Below are 15,371 nucleotides of genomic sequence, written 5' to 3' on the forward strand. Positions count from 1 at the left end.
TCTCCCCATAATTTGGTTTCTAGCTCTGTTCTCTTGTGCAGGGCAACAAAAGAAGACCCAGCCGATCAGCTGGGACTCGGGAGGCAGAGAATAGATGGAGGCAGGGCCAGTCAGAGGTGGTATTGGCTGGTTCTCCGAACTACTCAGAATTTCCACTCCCGGTTCTCCAGAACTGGTCAGAACCTGCTGAATACCACCTCTGCAACAGCTACTAGGGTGGCCCCTTCTCTTTTTTCTGCTGATCACTCCCAGCATGATTGACTTTTCAGATGAGTTATCTTGCATGACCAAAGTATGATAGCCTTTGTCTGATGATCTTGGGTTTGAGTAACATCTCATGTATTAAAACTCCTGCATACAGTAGTTGTTCTTCCCCCAAAACTTCATTGAACAGAGTGATAAATATGAAAATGTATAATTCTATACACTTGTTTATGTAACTTTTTAAAAAATAATTTAATTTTTTAAAAATTACATCAATACTCAGGTATCCTTAAAGTATTATTATTCTACATATATCTTCTAGGGATTGGAAAAGGGGGAAATGTCATAGGTGAACATAGTCCATTCCTGTAGAGTTGGTAAATTCATGCATGAAAGTAAAGACCTAAGTTTGGCTAAACAAAAGGATTAACATAGGTATCAGAAAGCATGAACTATTGTGGGTGTTGTAAAACAGGACTTCAGAACTTGGTGATAGTTAAATATGATGTTCTAGTGGGAGGCAAAAATGAAATAACCAGGATAAGCTCTGGGAAAAATTGCACAACATTCTGAATAAAAGGTAATGGAAGTAAATTACAGTATGTTCGATCAGGTGAGATAAGCAGAGAGGAAGATTTAGAGAATTAGTGAAGAATAGAAGGAGGGTGAGAGATTTCTGAATGTGGACAATCCATTTTGTTTTTAATGGCAAAAGTAGATCTTGGAAAAACTGGGAACATGTGCATTGTCAGTTGATGGGCACGAAGCATACAAATTAAATAGTGTTTTTCAGCAAGTCTGTGAGGAATGTATTGATATAAGACACAATATTAATTACACATCTTTTGATTTAGAGAAAGGATATGGCAAAATGAATAAATTTGAATTATGAAACGCACTACATATATATATGGAATTGAAGGTTGTTTGCTGAATACAATAAAAGAATGCTTAAAAATTATTCGATACCTAGCCTACTGTAGGAAAGAATGCATTTAATACCTTTATTGATCAATGCTTTATTGATTATTGCTCTTTATTATTTATAAAAAATGCTTACAGTGATATTAGAGGTGTGGGGTATGTGAATGGTCTATACTAGAGGTGGTCACGTGACATATTGCAACTTTCCCCTCCTTCACTAAATGGGGTGGACGTGGCCAGTGTGTGACACACCCAGCCCACGGGCCACGAGTTTGATATCCTTGGTCTATACTGTTGACTGTGAACCTGAATAATTTCCACCATCTGATAGATTGCATAATTCAGTAAAGTGGGCATCCACATTTCAATAAATAAATAACCTCCCACCCCAAAACAGAGAAAGAAGTAAATATCCATATTTTTATACTGCCCTATACATTTTAATAATTCGGAGTTCTACTGGATTTTACTAATTATAATTATTTTAATATAATTAAGAGTGGTAGGTGCTTGACACAACTTCAAAACAATTGATATTTTGAATGACATAGAGAAGTTTGAAGTTTACATGCTATTGCAATATATAAGTAATTTCAACAGCTAATTTTGCCAATACTTAGAACTTTTTATGGATTGAAATAGATGAGAGTTAAGTAAAGGGGTTGAAGGGATTTGGGGAAGAGTCAAGAAGGAGAGGAGACAATAGGTTTATTAACTATTGAAGAAAAGATTAGAAGTGATTATATTTCATATTTCATAACATAAAAACATCAGCTCCCCCATATTTATATACAAACAGTGAGTCGGTTGGTTCATCAGTTTTGTGCGTTCACTTCATAGTCACAATTACAATTACCTTATATAATAACTCTTATTGTCAATACAAACTTATAAATCATCATATCATTATTAAAAAAAAAAAGAAAAAGTTTGACTACACTTTTATTCGATCATGCCTTTGTGAGATAACTATATTTTAAATGATTTATTCTAAAACAAATCATATAGTCGTGCCAGTTCTATCCTAAAATAAAAAGAAAAAAGGAAAAAGGAAACCATTATATAAGTATAATATCCAATACCAAGCATAAGAAAAGAAAAATAAATTCAATATTATTCCTTATTATCTAGCATTTCAAATATTCTATTTTTGTATTTCATCATTCAGCCATTGATAGAAAAGATCCCAAATTATATAAAATTGTTTATCTTCTTGCTCTCTGATTTCAAAAGTCAATCTACTCATCTCAGCACATTCCAATATTTTCTTTATAACTTCTTCCTGTAATGGAATTTTCTCATTTTTCCAATTCTTTGCAAATACAATCCTAGCCGCAGTCAATACATTTACAACCAAATATTTCAACTCTTTACTATAAGCATCTGGTAAGATTCCCAATAAAAAAAACTCCGGTTTCAAGTCTATGTGCTTCTTTGTCATTTTTTCCAGCCACATGTGGATTTTAGTCCAATATTTTCTAGCATCCTCACAAGTCCACCACATATGGTAGTATGAACCAGGTTTCTGATGACATTTCCAGCATTTTTCGGATTTGTTCTTGAACATTCTTGCTATCCTTGTCGGAGGAAAATGCCACCTGTAAAACATCTTATACAAATTTTCTTTATAGGCTGTAGACATTGTCATTTTATAATTTTGCAACCATAAATTCTGCCATTTCTCTAAATCAATCCCATATCCAAAATTCCTCCCCCAAGCAATCATAGTTTCCTTAACTTGTTTTTCCTCCAGCTTAATTTCCAATAAGTAACCATATAATTTTTTAATCACCTTTTCATCAGTACCCATCAAAATCTTATCTAAATCAGTTGGTTTATCATAAAATCCCTCTGTTTTGGAATCCTCATGATACTTTACATGTATTTGCAAATATGAAAACCAATTCATCTGTATACCTTGTTCCTCTAATTTTTGTATCAATTTAAGTTCACCCTTTTCATCTAGTAATTCCCCATAGCTAACTGTTTGTTCCTTTTTATAAATTATAGGGTAAGAAAACGCTTCTATCGTCGATAACCAAACTGGAATTTTCAAATAACATTGTTTTTTGTCTTCTCCCAATTTAACCACAGAGACTCCCGTATATAATGTCTTCTAAAATACCCCTGTGTTTTGGTTCCCTTATACCATAAAAATGCATGCCAACCCAACAACAAATCATGACCTTCTAATGTCAACAATCTAGTTTTCCTTAATGTTATCCATTCTTTAACCCACATCAAGTTTGCAGCTTGGTAGTACAACTCCCAATTAGGCAGGCCAAACCCTCCTCTAAATCTAGCATCCTGTAAAAGCTTTAACTTTATCCTTGCTTTCTTGCCTTGCCATATATACTTCAAAACAATTTTATTTAAATCCTCAAAATATTCTTTTCCGAGCCTAATTGGTATTGTTTGAAACAAAAATAAAATTCTGGGTAGAATGTTCATCTTAATTGTTGAAATCCTTCCTATTAATGACAATTGTAGGTTTTCCCATTTTTTCAAGTCTTGAGCTATCTGTTGTTTAAGTTTAATATAATTGTTCTCCTTTAATGTACTACATCTCGACGTCAAGTATATCCCCAAATACTTAACCTTATTTGTAACTTGAATTTTTAACAATTCTGCCAGTTCTTCTCTTTGTCTCAGCAACATATTCTTTGACAAAATCTTTGTTTTATCTTTGTTTATTTTCAGACCGGCCACCTCCCCATATGCCTCTATCTTTTCCAACAGCTTCAAGGCTGTTTCTATAGGATCTTCCAGGATAAAGACTAAGTCATCTGCAAAAGCTTGTAATTTAAATTCTTCCTTTTTAATTTTCATTCCTTTTATAGTTTTATCTTCTCTGATATTTCTATTCAACACTTCCAAAGTCAATACAAATAACAAGGGAGAAAGAGGGCAACCTTGTCTTGTGCCTTTTCTTATATATTAATTAAGAAGTAAATATTGAAACAAGTACTTGGGCGGATCATAATCCATTGACAATTAAATGGAAGGGACAAAAAAAAAGATCGAGATGGACGTTAAACAATACTATTTTAAAGGAGAAAGAATTTACACAGTGGATGGAGAAAGAACTGGCCTTTTTCTTTAAAGAAAATAGAAAAGAAGACACTTCAATACAGAATGTTTGGGATACAATGAAGGCTTATGCCAGAGGCTTGATAATAGACTATACAAGAAAAAAGAATATTAGGAAAAGGCAAGCTTTTAAAGCCTTGGAGGATGAATATAAAGGACTCGAAAAAGAACTGCAGAAAATGCCACAGAAAAAAGATGTTAAATTGAAATTGGATATAATTAAACATAAAATGGACTTAATAGACAAAGAAGAACTGGCACAGAAAATTAGGAGTGCTAAACAGAATTATTTTGAAGATGCAAATAAGCCAGGTAGATGGTTAGCATACAAGCTGAGAAAGGAGAAAGAGTCAAGGAAAATATTGCAGTTAATAGATGACCAAGGTAAAACTTGTCATGGCAGCAAAGAGAAAAAAGAAATTATTTATGACTTCTACAAGCATCTGTATAAGAAAGAAGATATTGATGAGGAGAAAGTTAAACAATACTTGCAGAATGCAAATTTACCTAAGATACCTAAGGAGATTGAAGAAATGTTAGGAAGCAATATAACAATGATGGAGTTAAGCCAAGCACTTAAGAAACAAAATAATGGAAAGGCACCAGGTCCAGATGGGTTTCCTGTAGAATTTTATAAAACTTTTCAAGAATCATTGTGTATTCCACTGCTAGAAGTTATGAATGAAGTTATGCTAAAAAAGATAATACCTAAAACATGGTCAGAGGCTTATATTACACTTATTCCAAAAGAGGAGGCGGATTTACTTCAAATCAAGAATTATAGACCGATTTCCTTATTAAATGCAGATTATAAAATTTTCGCTTCAATTTTAGCAGAAAGACTTAAAAAATATCTGAATAACTTTATCCATTCAGATCAAAATGGATTTTTGCCAAAACGACAGATTAGAGACAATATGAGAGTAATTCTGGACACCTTGGAATATTATGAGGCCCATCCTGAAATCAATAATATTCTTATATAAGAAAGGCATAACTGCCTAGTTAATCATTTGAGATTACGAGCACATATGTCATCAGGAAAAGCTGATAATTAGAAGATCATTCCAGATAAACCTATGATTTTTTAAATGAGCTATTTATCAGAATTTGAGAATAGGAAAGAATAAACAAAACAAAAAAGACAATCAGGATCAGAAGCAGAAAAAAATAATATCTTAGGGAGTTTGCCGAAATAAGAATACAATAGCATTGCTTTTGGTGATCCTTTTGGATTATAACTTTAGAGAGATAAATTGAATAATTGTAAATAATTGACCAAACAATTTCCTTCTCAAATGCTATCATATTCATTACTCCCAATCCAGAACAAATTTGAACACTCAAAACATTTATAATTTCTTGCATTGGTTATGCTGGGTGCCATTGTTGGAAGCTGAAGTCCCAAATAAGAACTATTTGACTGTAGAACTAATTATGCAGAAATGGTAGGCTCCCAATGAATGTATCTGTGCAATGGCTAGATGGACCTTCTTCAGGGAAGCCTTAAATTACTCTCCTGCATGAAACTGGAGGCTAGTCAATAGCCTTTCCAGCTATAAGAGTGTAGGATTGCATCAGTTTACCCATCCCTGCTATAACCAGCAATGTTGACTTTGGAATATTTCCCCTCTTGGCAATCTTGTGCTTATGGAGCTTAATGGAGTGCACTCCTAGTTCAAAGACCATAGGCTTGCTCTATAAAGTAAAATCACCACCAAACTAGGTCTGTACTTTGCACTAAGGCATCCATTTAATGTATGAACCCAGACATTGTAGATCATAAATCATTCTATATAATTGAAGAGTAAAATAGGTCGACAAGAGAGAGGCCACATTGTGCTCCTTGTTTTTTTTATTCATTGAGAAAGCCATCATCCAAGCCTAAAGAAACACAAAGTTTATCAATATCTGATTATCAGCGCTCATTTCCTACCAACTCAAAGATAATTTCCCCCAGCAATCATTCTCTAGTGTCAGTGCTGTGAGGTGAATATAAAAGGTGAATATAAAATTAGTCTTGCACAAATGAGATGGAAATGGGGAATTGAGAAATATGCTTTTAGACCCCTTCCTGTCAAGTGCTGAACAGAATTTCTTTTCTTCACTATAACTTTGTATTAGCACAATGTGTCTCATTCTCTTTAGAGTTTTTAAGAGCAGGCTATCTAGAAGTCCAGCTGACCAAGGATATAACAAGATTTCTGAATGCACTCTGCATAGTAGCACTGCTTTCATGTTGAATGGGAAAGCATCATAATTAAACTGCAACACAGAAATTGCCATTTGCTGTACAGAAAGTGAGATTGCTACTCTGGTTGGAGACTAAGAACACAATTAAGTCAGGACATGGGTGAATAGTTTGTATTGCTGAAATTCAACAATACTCATTAATGTCCTCTCTTTAATGACCATGGAGGAGTAGTTGACTGCTAGCTAGAATACCCAGCCCATCCAGCTATTCACCCTTTTCCTGGTTTTATTACAGCAAGATCCCTACCCACCATTATTTAAGTGGTTAGAGCGTTAGAGTTGACTATTTACAAAATATACAGCATATAAAGCAGGGTTACTGGGGTTTATTATTTCTCTCCCACCACCAGTAAATGTCTTTTCTTTAAGTGCTTGCGATGCCATTAGAAACTGTTTGTTCTTCATTCAGCCATTACTAACACAAGACTGGCCAACTCTACTTCATTGTCACTACTGAGTTAATAACACAACTATGTTCTATTTAATGTCATAGGGGCTGTAGGAAATTGTATGTGGGTTGAGAACAAGAGGGTGACTGGCCGGTGATGTAATTTAAGTGATTCAGTCTAGGTCCTGAATCCATTTTAAAAAGCCTGTGGCATGGAGTACTGAACTATTGTTGCTCAAAAAGCAGCTTCCAGGAAGAATTCAAAGCAGCAATGAAGTAAAAATGACATAGTGAAAGAAAGCACTGATTGCATACTTTGGAGTGCAAAATGCAAAAGAATGTGTTATTATATGAAGCTATTGGCTCTTTCGGGATGCCTTTAAATAATATAATAGAGCTACAGGTTTCCTACCAAATTCTTTTCTCTTATTGACCCTTGGTTTGTCTCCCTAGGTGAAAGTTTGCGATAAAAAAACCATGGCATTTAATACTGTATGCAATTTCCTTGAGTTATGATCATAACTGACTCTGACTATTAATGGTTGTAAGTTGTGATGGTCATAAAGTTGAACATCATCAAATTTTATGAATTTTGGGATGGTGGTCATTAAATAACTGCAGTTGTTAAGTGGAGTGTGTGTGTGCGTGTGTGTGTGCGCACGCAATGTTGGAACTTTAAAACTAGATCATAAGTAGCTTTTTAAGACTCCATCATAACTTTGTACAGTCATTAAGCATATATTCCTGATTTTCTTTAATTGCCCTTTCATAATGTAAAAATAAACCAAACTGCCTTGCTATGTGATTTTCTACCTCCCTGATTTTTCTTTTGAACAGTTTCTTTAAAATGAGTCAGGTCAAAGAGAGCAGATTCCCCTCTCTAGTCTGTTACAAAAATGATTTTCACCAACCGGAGCTTAGAGTTGGATTTCTCCTTTTGAGGACAGTGGAAAGATTAGGTAGATCTTTGGTATGCAGATATGTTATACTAGATTTCTCATTCTGTTTTCCCAGAATAATGGTGATCATAATGATGCAGTGACCATCCACTGTAGGGCAATGATCATCAGATTATATTTTTTGGCATTCTCCAGCCGTTAATCTGCCTCTCAGATGGCCTACGCAGTGCAGGTAGGGGAAAATGCTTTTCACATAAAATTATCTGCAGAAAGTTTCATATTTGAAGGCATTTGTCACATTTATTTTTTGAAAATGTTGTTATTCAATTCATACAAAACATTTATGGAGGTGGAAATCCTTTCAGGTCTGATATATGCTACCTAACAATGCTGTTTGCCAGATAATAACAGATATTTAAAGAAACTGTTATGACTAAGAAGAGCTAACAACTTTTAAAGGGGTGGGGGAAGAAACAGCTGCAGCACAAAATTTCAAAAATTATTTCAGAAAAGGCAATTGCCATATGTTAGATGTGCACAGGAGTAGGATTCAAACTTTTTAACAACTGGTTCTGTGCGCGTGGCTAAGTTGGTGGGTGTGGCTTGGTGTTCATGTTATTGGCTGGGCGTGACCAACGCAATATCACTCACATCGAGGCACGCATCTCCTCCCCTGGCCTCTCATGACTGTGGGGATGCTGCAACAGTCGTAAATGTAAAAAATGGTCATAAGTCACTTTTTTCAGTGCCATTGTAACTTTGAATGGTCACTCCACACAAGCAAAGTACCAGCAAAGGCGGGGAAAAACCTCCAGAGAAGTTCCTGAGACAGGAAGTCTAGTCCTGCCAAGAATGTAATAAGGGTTAATGGAGAAGCAGTTTCTGTAAGCAACACCAGAATGTTTCCTTCCTGCCTTCCTTACAGGATTAGGCCAGTAATTTCTTCTAACAACTGGTTCTCCAAAGTGCTTAGAATGTTAACAACCGATTCTAGCGAATAGGTGCAAACTGGTAGAATCCCACCCCTGGATGTGCACTTGATCCAGGATTCTAAATTGAAACATTAGAATTAAAGTTAGCACATAAAGTCAAATTGGCTTCAACCCAAACTGTGGCTGATTTAACTCAGTTATGGGTAGTGGTGAGATTCAAATTTTTTTTACTACTGGTTCTGTGTGTGTGGCTTGGTGGGCATGGCAGGGTAAAATCTCCAGTCAGGGTGGTATTTGCTGGTTCTCCAAACTACTCAAAATTTCTGCTACCGGTTCTCCAGAACTGGTCAGAACCTGCTGAATACCACCTCTGGTTATGGGTTACGATGCTCTGCAAAAGAATCTATGTATTTCTGGGCAAGCTGTTTCATTAGTTGCTTCTAAAACAAAGTCCCCTGTGAGTCTTAATAAAAGCATATATTTATTTAATTTTGGCTCTAAAAATAAGGGCCATGTTTTAAAAGCAGCTTTTTTCAAATCTATCTCCATGTGCAGAAAGATTAGGTCGTGCTGGGTTTTTTTTAAGCCCAATGTGGAGGATATTATATGGCTCCTGCCTATTTTTGATTTCATCCAGAGGATTATGCCAATCTGGAGCCATTTATAAAGGCTACAGCAGTCTGTTTTTCCACTAGAGTTCTCTCTAGCCACAAGGCCCTTCTTGCTCTGATAAAACTTTGGGGAAATTTTCTCATTTCCTTGCCACAGCTAAATGGCCCATAAACAAAGTAATTTGCCAAACACTTTCTGCACCTGTGTTCTTTTTATAGAAACTAGCTGGATCAAAGCTTTTGGCAACCTGGGAGCTGGATAGAAGGTTGGTCTTTTCTTCTCTGAAGAAAAGAGGGCACGTAAGATTAAAGATTACTTTGTGACATCCAAATATTTTGGGGAGTGAAGAACTGCAACTTAGTAATGTTCTTAATGCAAATGTTTCCAGATCAAATCTGATATTTTTGGTGCATAGATCAGAAGAACATAAGAAAAAACTTTGGGTCAGATTAATGCAAGAAATTCAAACTTCTATTTAAAATTGCTATAAATTATCGTAATATTTAGAGATAGCTGACTTCTAATATTCAGCCTTTCTAATTAGTTTTTTGTGTTCTAGTTACCCCTTTTTTGTGAAAGGGATCTTGACACTGTTAATAAAGAAGGATAGTCTTTGGATGAATGAGGCCACTGGCTTGCAAAGCTTCTGTTTTGCCTAGTAATGAGGCTATTTGTCAAAAAGAAAAGGGGATATAATAATACAACCCACAGGAGCATTTCTATGGTTTCTGGCACTCAAGAATTGCAGCACCCAGAAGAGAAACAGCAGTAGCAATTTTGCTATTTCTTCTCAAGCGGCGACAGAAGTGTCTTTATTAATTTACAGTTGCCTACATGCATGTCACACTTATTGAGAGAAAGAAATTGATGTACTAAGATGGTATTTGGGACAGAATACGTAGAAGCAGGTGATAGTTTCTTTCAGGTACATTGTTCCAACTTAGGCATTGCTATCATAGGTAGCATCGTTTCCCCCCAGCAAAAGCCAAGAGGGTGGGCTTTCCATTATGCATTCTCCTTAATCTTCTGCTAAATTTGATCAGATTAATTCAACGCATCTTCTCAACACATCTGGCACACTAATTTTTAGGTGGCAGAAGGGCCCCAAGATCTGGCTCATATATACAGGTTAATATACATGTACACATACACACACACACACACACATATAACCAAGTGTTTATTTTTTAAATCTCCATTATCCTGGTTTTTGCATCTAAAACAGATGTGAGCAAAGGCAAGGGTGATTTAATTATCATACAGATAGTTGCTGCTAAGAAGGGGGCAGAAATTCAAAAAAAGAAGATAAACACATTATACTATAAATGTTTCATATAAATTAATATTTCATATAGTAGGTCCCAATGAGCTCCTAAAATATTTGCTGTTGTAAATTAGCAGTGTTCATCACTGCCTTGTAAGTATATTTAACTAAAGAACTAAGTGCCCAGCTGGATGAAATAGTGGTTTTTTTTAAAAAATAAAAGAGGTCTGCTGCAAAGTAAAAATCTCATCCTTGACAAAATAGACGTCAGGCATTCTTGTCTTTCACTGTACTGGCAGATACTTTACTCTGTCTTGAAAATGGTCTCTAGCACAGATAAAAGCAGTCCAGCTCCATAGCAGCAGCAGGTCATTAATTGTTCTAAATCCATTTCTGTGTGCACAAGCAGATCGTAGCAGTAAAAAAAAAACCCTTTCTTTTGATTGCCTATAAATTGTTGTTTAGGGTTTTTTTTTTTGCCCTTCAGAATTTCTAATTTAACTCTTTTGTTCACACAGCTTTGTTACATTTTTAGAAGTGGTGTTATGTCTGTGATGGACTGTGTGCGATGTCTATCTTCGTTATTAAGCACCCTGAATGAAAAAATAAGGACACAGCTATTGCTGTTGTTGCCATAGGGAATCAGGAGTGCTAAATACTCCACAGAACCATTATTGTCTACAGGACTGTGCTTTGTATCAATATATACTGTAGCAGACACAGACAATTACTGTATGTGGATATGGAATTGGGAACATCTCATTGTCTTCCTTTATATAACTATGAGCAGGGGTATCATCCAATCAGTTGGTCATATTTTTGTAAACCAATTATTACACTCTTCCTCTGAGGAAGAGACAGAGGCTTAGGTTGAGTGGAGAAGTCCAGATCATCAGTATCAAACTCAAGCTGCCAGCGCATGCTCTGGCTTTCTTTTCTCTAGTTGTAGTGGCTTGACTGAATACAGAGTAAAAGGTGGAGGGGTTTCCTACTTCCTGTCCCAGAAAACTTCTCATTCTATGCGCCATCTAAACTTACTTCCTACTTCGATGCAGCAGCTTGGTGTAATTCCTGTTGCACCACCTCTCTTCCAGGGGAAGGCATTAGTTTAGCGTAACTTCCTCTATACCTAGTTGGTATGGGATAATGCTCCTACAGTCTGCATGACTTATTGCCAGGGAAAAGGGAAGCATTGAGTGCATGGTTCAGGAAATTAGCCCCCTCTTCTCTTCCTCAATGGAGGGATAGACCCCTATGGAGCGGGTGGAGAATCAAAATATATATTTAAAGAGATCTGCCGCCAGCAGAATCACAGCCTTTTGATAACTCCCCAAACTAAAGCAACTTTTCCAAGCAAATGTTTACATAAGCTGCAACCATTCTGTGAAATGGTTGGTTCCTTGATATACTGTAGCTACGTCTAATCACTGTAGGAGACGCAAGGGTCTTCTAACTTGGCAAGTTTAAGACTTGTGGACTTCAACTCCCAGAAGATATTTTACTAAATACTATAGTCAATACGTCCAAACAGAAACCATAGTTTACAAACTACAGCTCTCTTTGTGAAGAGATTTGATATATTTCAGCTTAAAGTTTAAATTAGAATTTCGCAAAAGCTCAGGGATACACTGGAAACCGCAAAGAAATGCTTGGTGCTATATCTAGTGCGGTGTCATATTTTCCTGGAACCATACAACCATACGATATGCCCCTATGCTGAATATAAAGTGAGGTGGTGAAGCATCTTTCTCCATGAAATTTTGCAAAATGCAAGAATACAGAGGTTCTCTGAAAGTCAGTCAGTCAAATAAGTGGCCTTCAGCTGAGGAATAACTGCTACATGTAAACCCACGCTAAGCTCTACTACGGAGAAAAGAACAAAATATAATTGGTATTCTTCAAAGTGACATTTCAATAAGTGCCGTTCTCAAACAAATCACTGCACAATAATTTTCAAGAACGGCCTGCCATGTTTCTTTATCACATAGCTTGCTGAAAAAATATATTTCAAAATGTGTTATGAATTTCAATGTATGAAAAAAGTCAATGTATGAAAAAAGTCAAGTCTACCCTTTGATATAAAAACGGAGAAGGCTAATAACTTCTCAGCATTATCTAGTCTTGTTAGTTCCAAGGTGATACATTACCAGGACCTACAGGACTATCAACTTCCTTTTATCAGTCACAGGATGCTAAACACGCTTAGCCCCAGAGACCCTTACTGCGATTGTTTTCTTTTGCAGGGCTGCATAAACTTTGTGTTGTTATTAGCCATTATCACCTTTTTCTAACAGCATGTGATTCTTGTTATTGCGGAGGGCTGTTAAAGAAAATAAGGCAGGTTGGAAAATGTCTTTAGGTTCCAGATTCCGTTACTGGTAGCTCTAAAGATGAGCCATCTGCTCAAAGTTAAAGGAAACCAGGCTTTGCAGTGCTTCACGACCTTATCCGCAGTGCAAACACAGTTTCAGTTCAGGGAAAAAAGCTTGCCAAGATAACACAGGCACTAAAGGCTGTAAAAATATGAGAAACAGCCAAAATATAAAAATGAGGAGGAATTGCTTACAAGGATTTTGCTCTGCATTTACTAAAAATTCTAGTGAATTACTACTTCTTAGTGAAGGTATAGATTAGCTCCTCCTCCTCCTCTTCCATCTTCCTCTTCCTCCTCCTCCCTTCTTTCCTCTTTCTTTTCTTCTTCCTCCCCCTTTCCCCCTCCTTCCTCTCTTCTTCTACAACATATAACGCTCAGTCTTACACAGGTAATATTTACATATTCACAATACACTGTTTTGTTTCTTCACATCTGAGAATGTGCATCCGTTTGCTGAAGTTGGAGCAAAAATAATTCCCCACAACTCCCAATCATAGGCATGCTCTCAGAACTTATAGGATGTGTAGTTCCAAATATGAGACTAATTGGCCTGGCCCAAATTAGTGCTTCCACACGCGGTAGTCGAGAATTAACATGCTTCTTATAAGTTGTAATTCATAAAATGTTATTGAAACTTTTTTTTACAGTATATACATTTTATTCCATTCCAGGGAACTTAAGGCTTCTTCTTTTTTCCATACAATCACATCCCTGCAGGATAAAGTTAGGATGAGTAAAGCCTCACCTTCTGACATTTAATGGGGCAAATGAGAGACAGGGAATCACCTAGTCACCTTCTCTCCAATGCATCCAGCAGCTAAAAAGCAAGTTTAGCTGAAGAGATGAGCAATCAGCTTTCAAATGTGGGAGGTTCCATGTGAGGCAGGCACAGACCGATTTGTCCGTTTTTGCCTTTTCCTATCTTTCTTGCAGAAATGACCTGATGCTTACTTAGCACTGGTCTCACATCTGACTGATCTGCTTCAAAGAGCAAATGTGTGTGGCATTTTGGCTCTATACAGCTTTCTATACTTTAAAGTCAAATAAGATGCAAGTAGCGAAACAAGCAAACTAACATATAAAGAGATATCATGTCCCCTTTACTTACCTTCCCATGTGTCACAGTTTTAGCTGGTGGGTACCTGTTACCTAAAGTCTGGTTGCTGATTAAGGGAGCAGGGAGTATTGTTATTTTTCACAGCTGATTAGTAGCTGAGAGTGTACACACTTGTCACAGAAGAGTAATTCCTCTTCCAGACACATACTGTATGTGTGGTGCAGTCTGTTCCTGGTTCTATCACCGCGGGTGCTTAGGCAGATTGAGGGGTTATGAGATATGAGAATGTCCACTTCTTAAGGAGATATGAGAATGTCCACCCAAACCATGGAAGAGTCTAGCTTCCTTTCCTAATAGTACTTCCCTGCCACAAACCCAAGGGTCCACAGAAGAGCATCCAACAGTCAAGATGAGATCTGCGATCATGCAATGAAGCCCCACTCAATAGGACCCTGAGAGGCCCCAGCAGAAGCTGATCAGCTGGGCTGTGTTGCCATCTGCAAGTTGTTTCAACATTCACCTATTTTCACTTAATTATTCACAAATAATTATTGCTCTACTTTCTCCTGAGCTTCTCCTTTAAGTAATGGGTTATAGTTAGGGACATTAAAAACCAGATGATTGCACCATCACAACCACCATTTTTACTTTTCTGGTTGTATCCCAGACACCCCAAAGCATCCACAGCCATGGCATCTCAGTATAAGAAAACTTTTCAGGGCTTCCGGTTTGCAAGGTTGCGGCAGCGGCAGGGATTTGTGATACCGCGCGATCCCTGCTGCGCTCGCTGCCAAGGTGCCCCCGATCTGTTTGGATTTGGGGGATATAGCTGCCCCGTAGAGGCAGCTGAAGACAGGGGGGATCCAGATAGGGGTTTGGGGGTGTCGCAGGCCCCCTCCCCAGCTGGCAAAACCCCCTTTTTCCAAGGCGGAGGAGCGGCGGTCAGTAATGTCTGCCACAAAGAAACCTGCAGCTGGACAAGATTGTGCAGGAGGAAGAAAGTCCGAAGAGCTGTGAAAGTGGTTTTTGACCGGGATAAAGTAAGAAAAAGTATCCTGGAATTTGAAAGTTGCCAAGGATAAATTGTTTCCAGAGAGAGCTACAAGCGGCGAATTGAACTCTAAAAGGGAAAGTTTTTTTTTTCTTTTCACTCTCCTTCCTAACGTGACAACGGATGGAATTATAACAGAAATCGGAAAACCTGCATTGGAGGTAACTAAATGCTGAAGGGATAAGGATTTTTGAACATTTTATATATATTTAAAAAAAAATCTTTTTTGCTGTGGGTGGGAAGGGAGAGGGAAAAAAAATTGGAGCAGAATTTGAAAATAAGGAGAAGACTGCCTAGAATCCTAAAGAGTTATTAAACATTAA

Source organism: Pseudonaja textilis, chromosome 3, assembly GCF_049901715.1.
Source record: "Pseudonaja textilis isolate UNSWEBS1 chromosome 3, rPseTex1.2, whole genome shotgun sequence".
In the NCBI taxonomy this organism is placed as follows: Eukaryota; Metazoa; Chordata; class Lepidosauria; order Squamata; family Elapidae; genus Pseudonaja; species Pseudonaja textilis.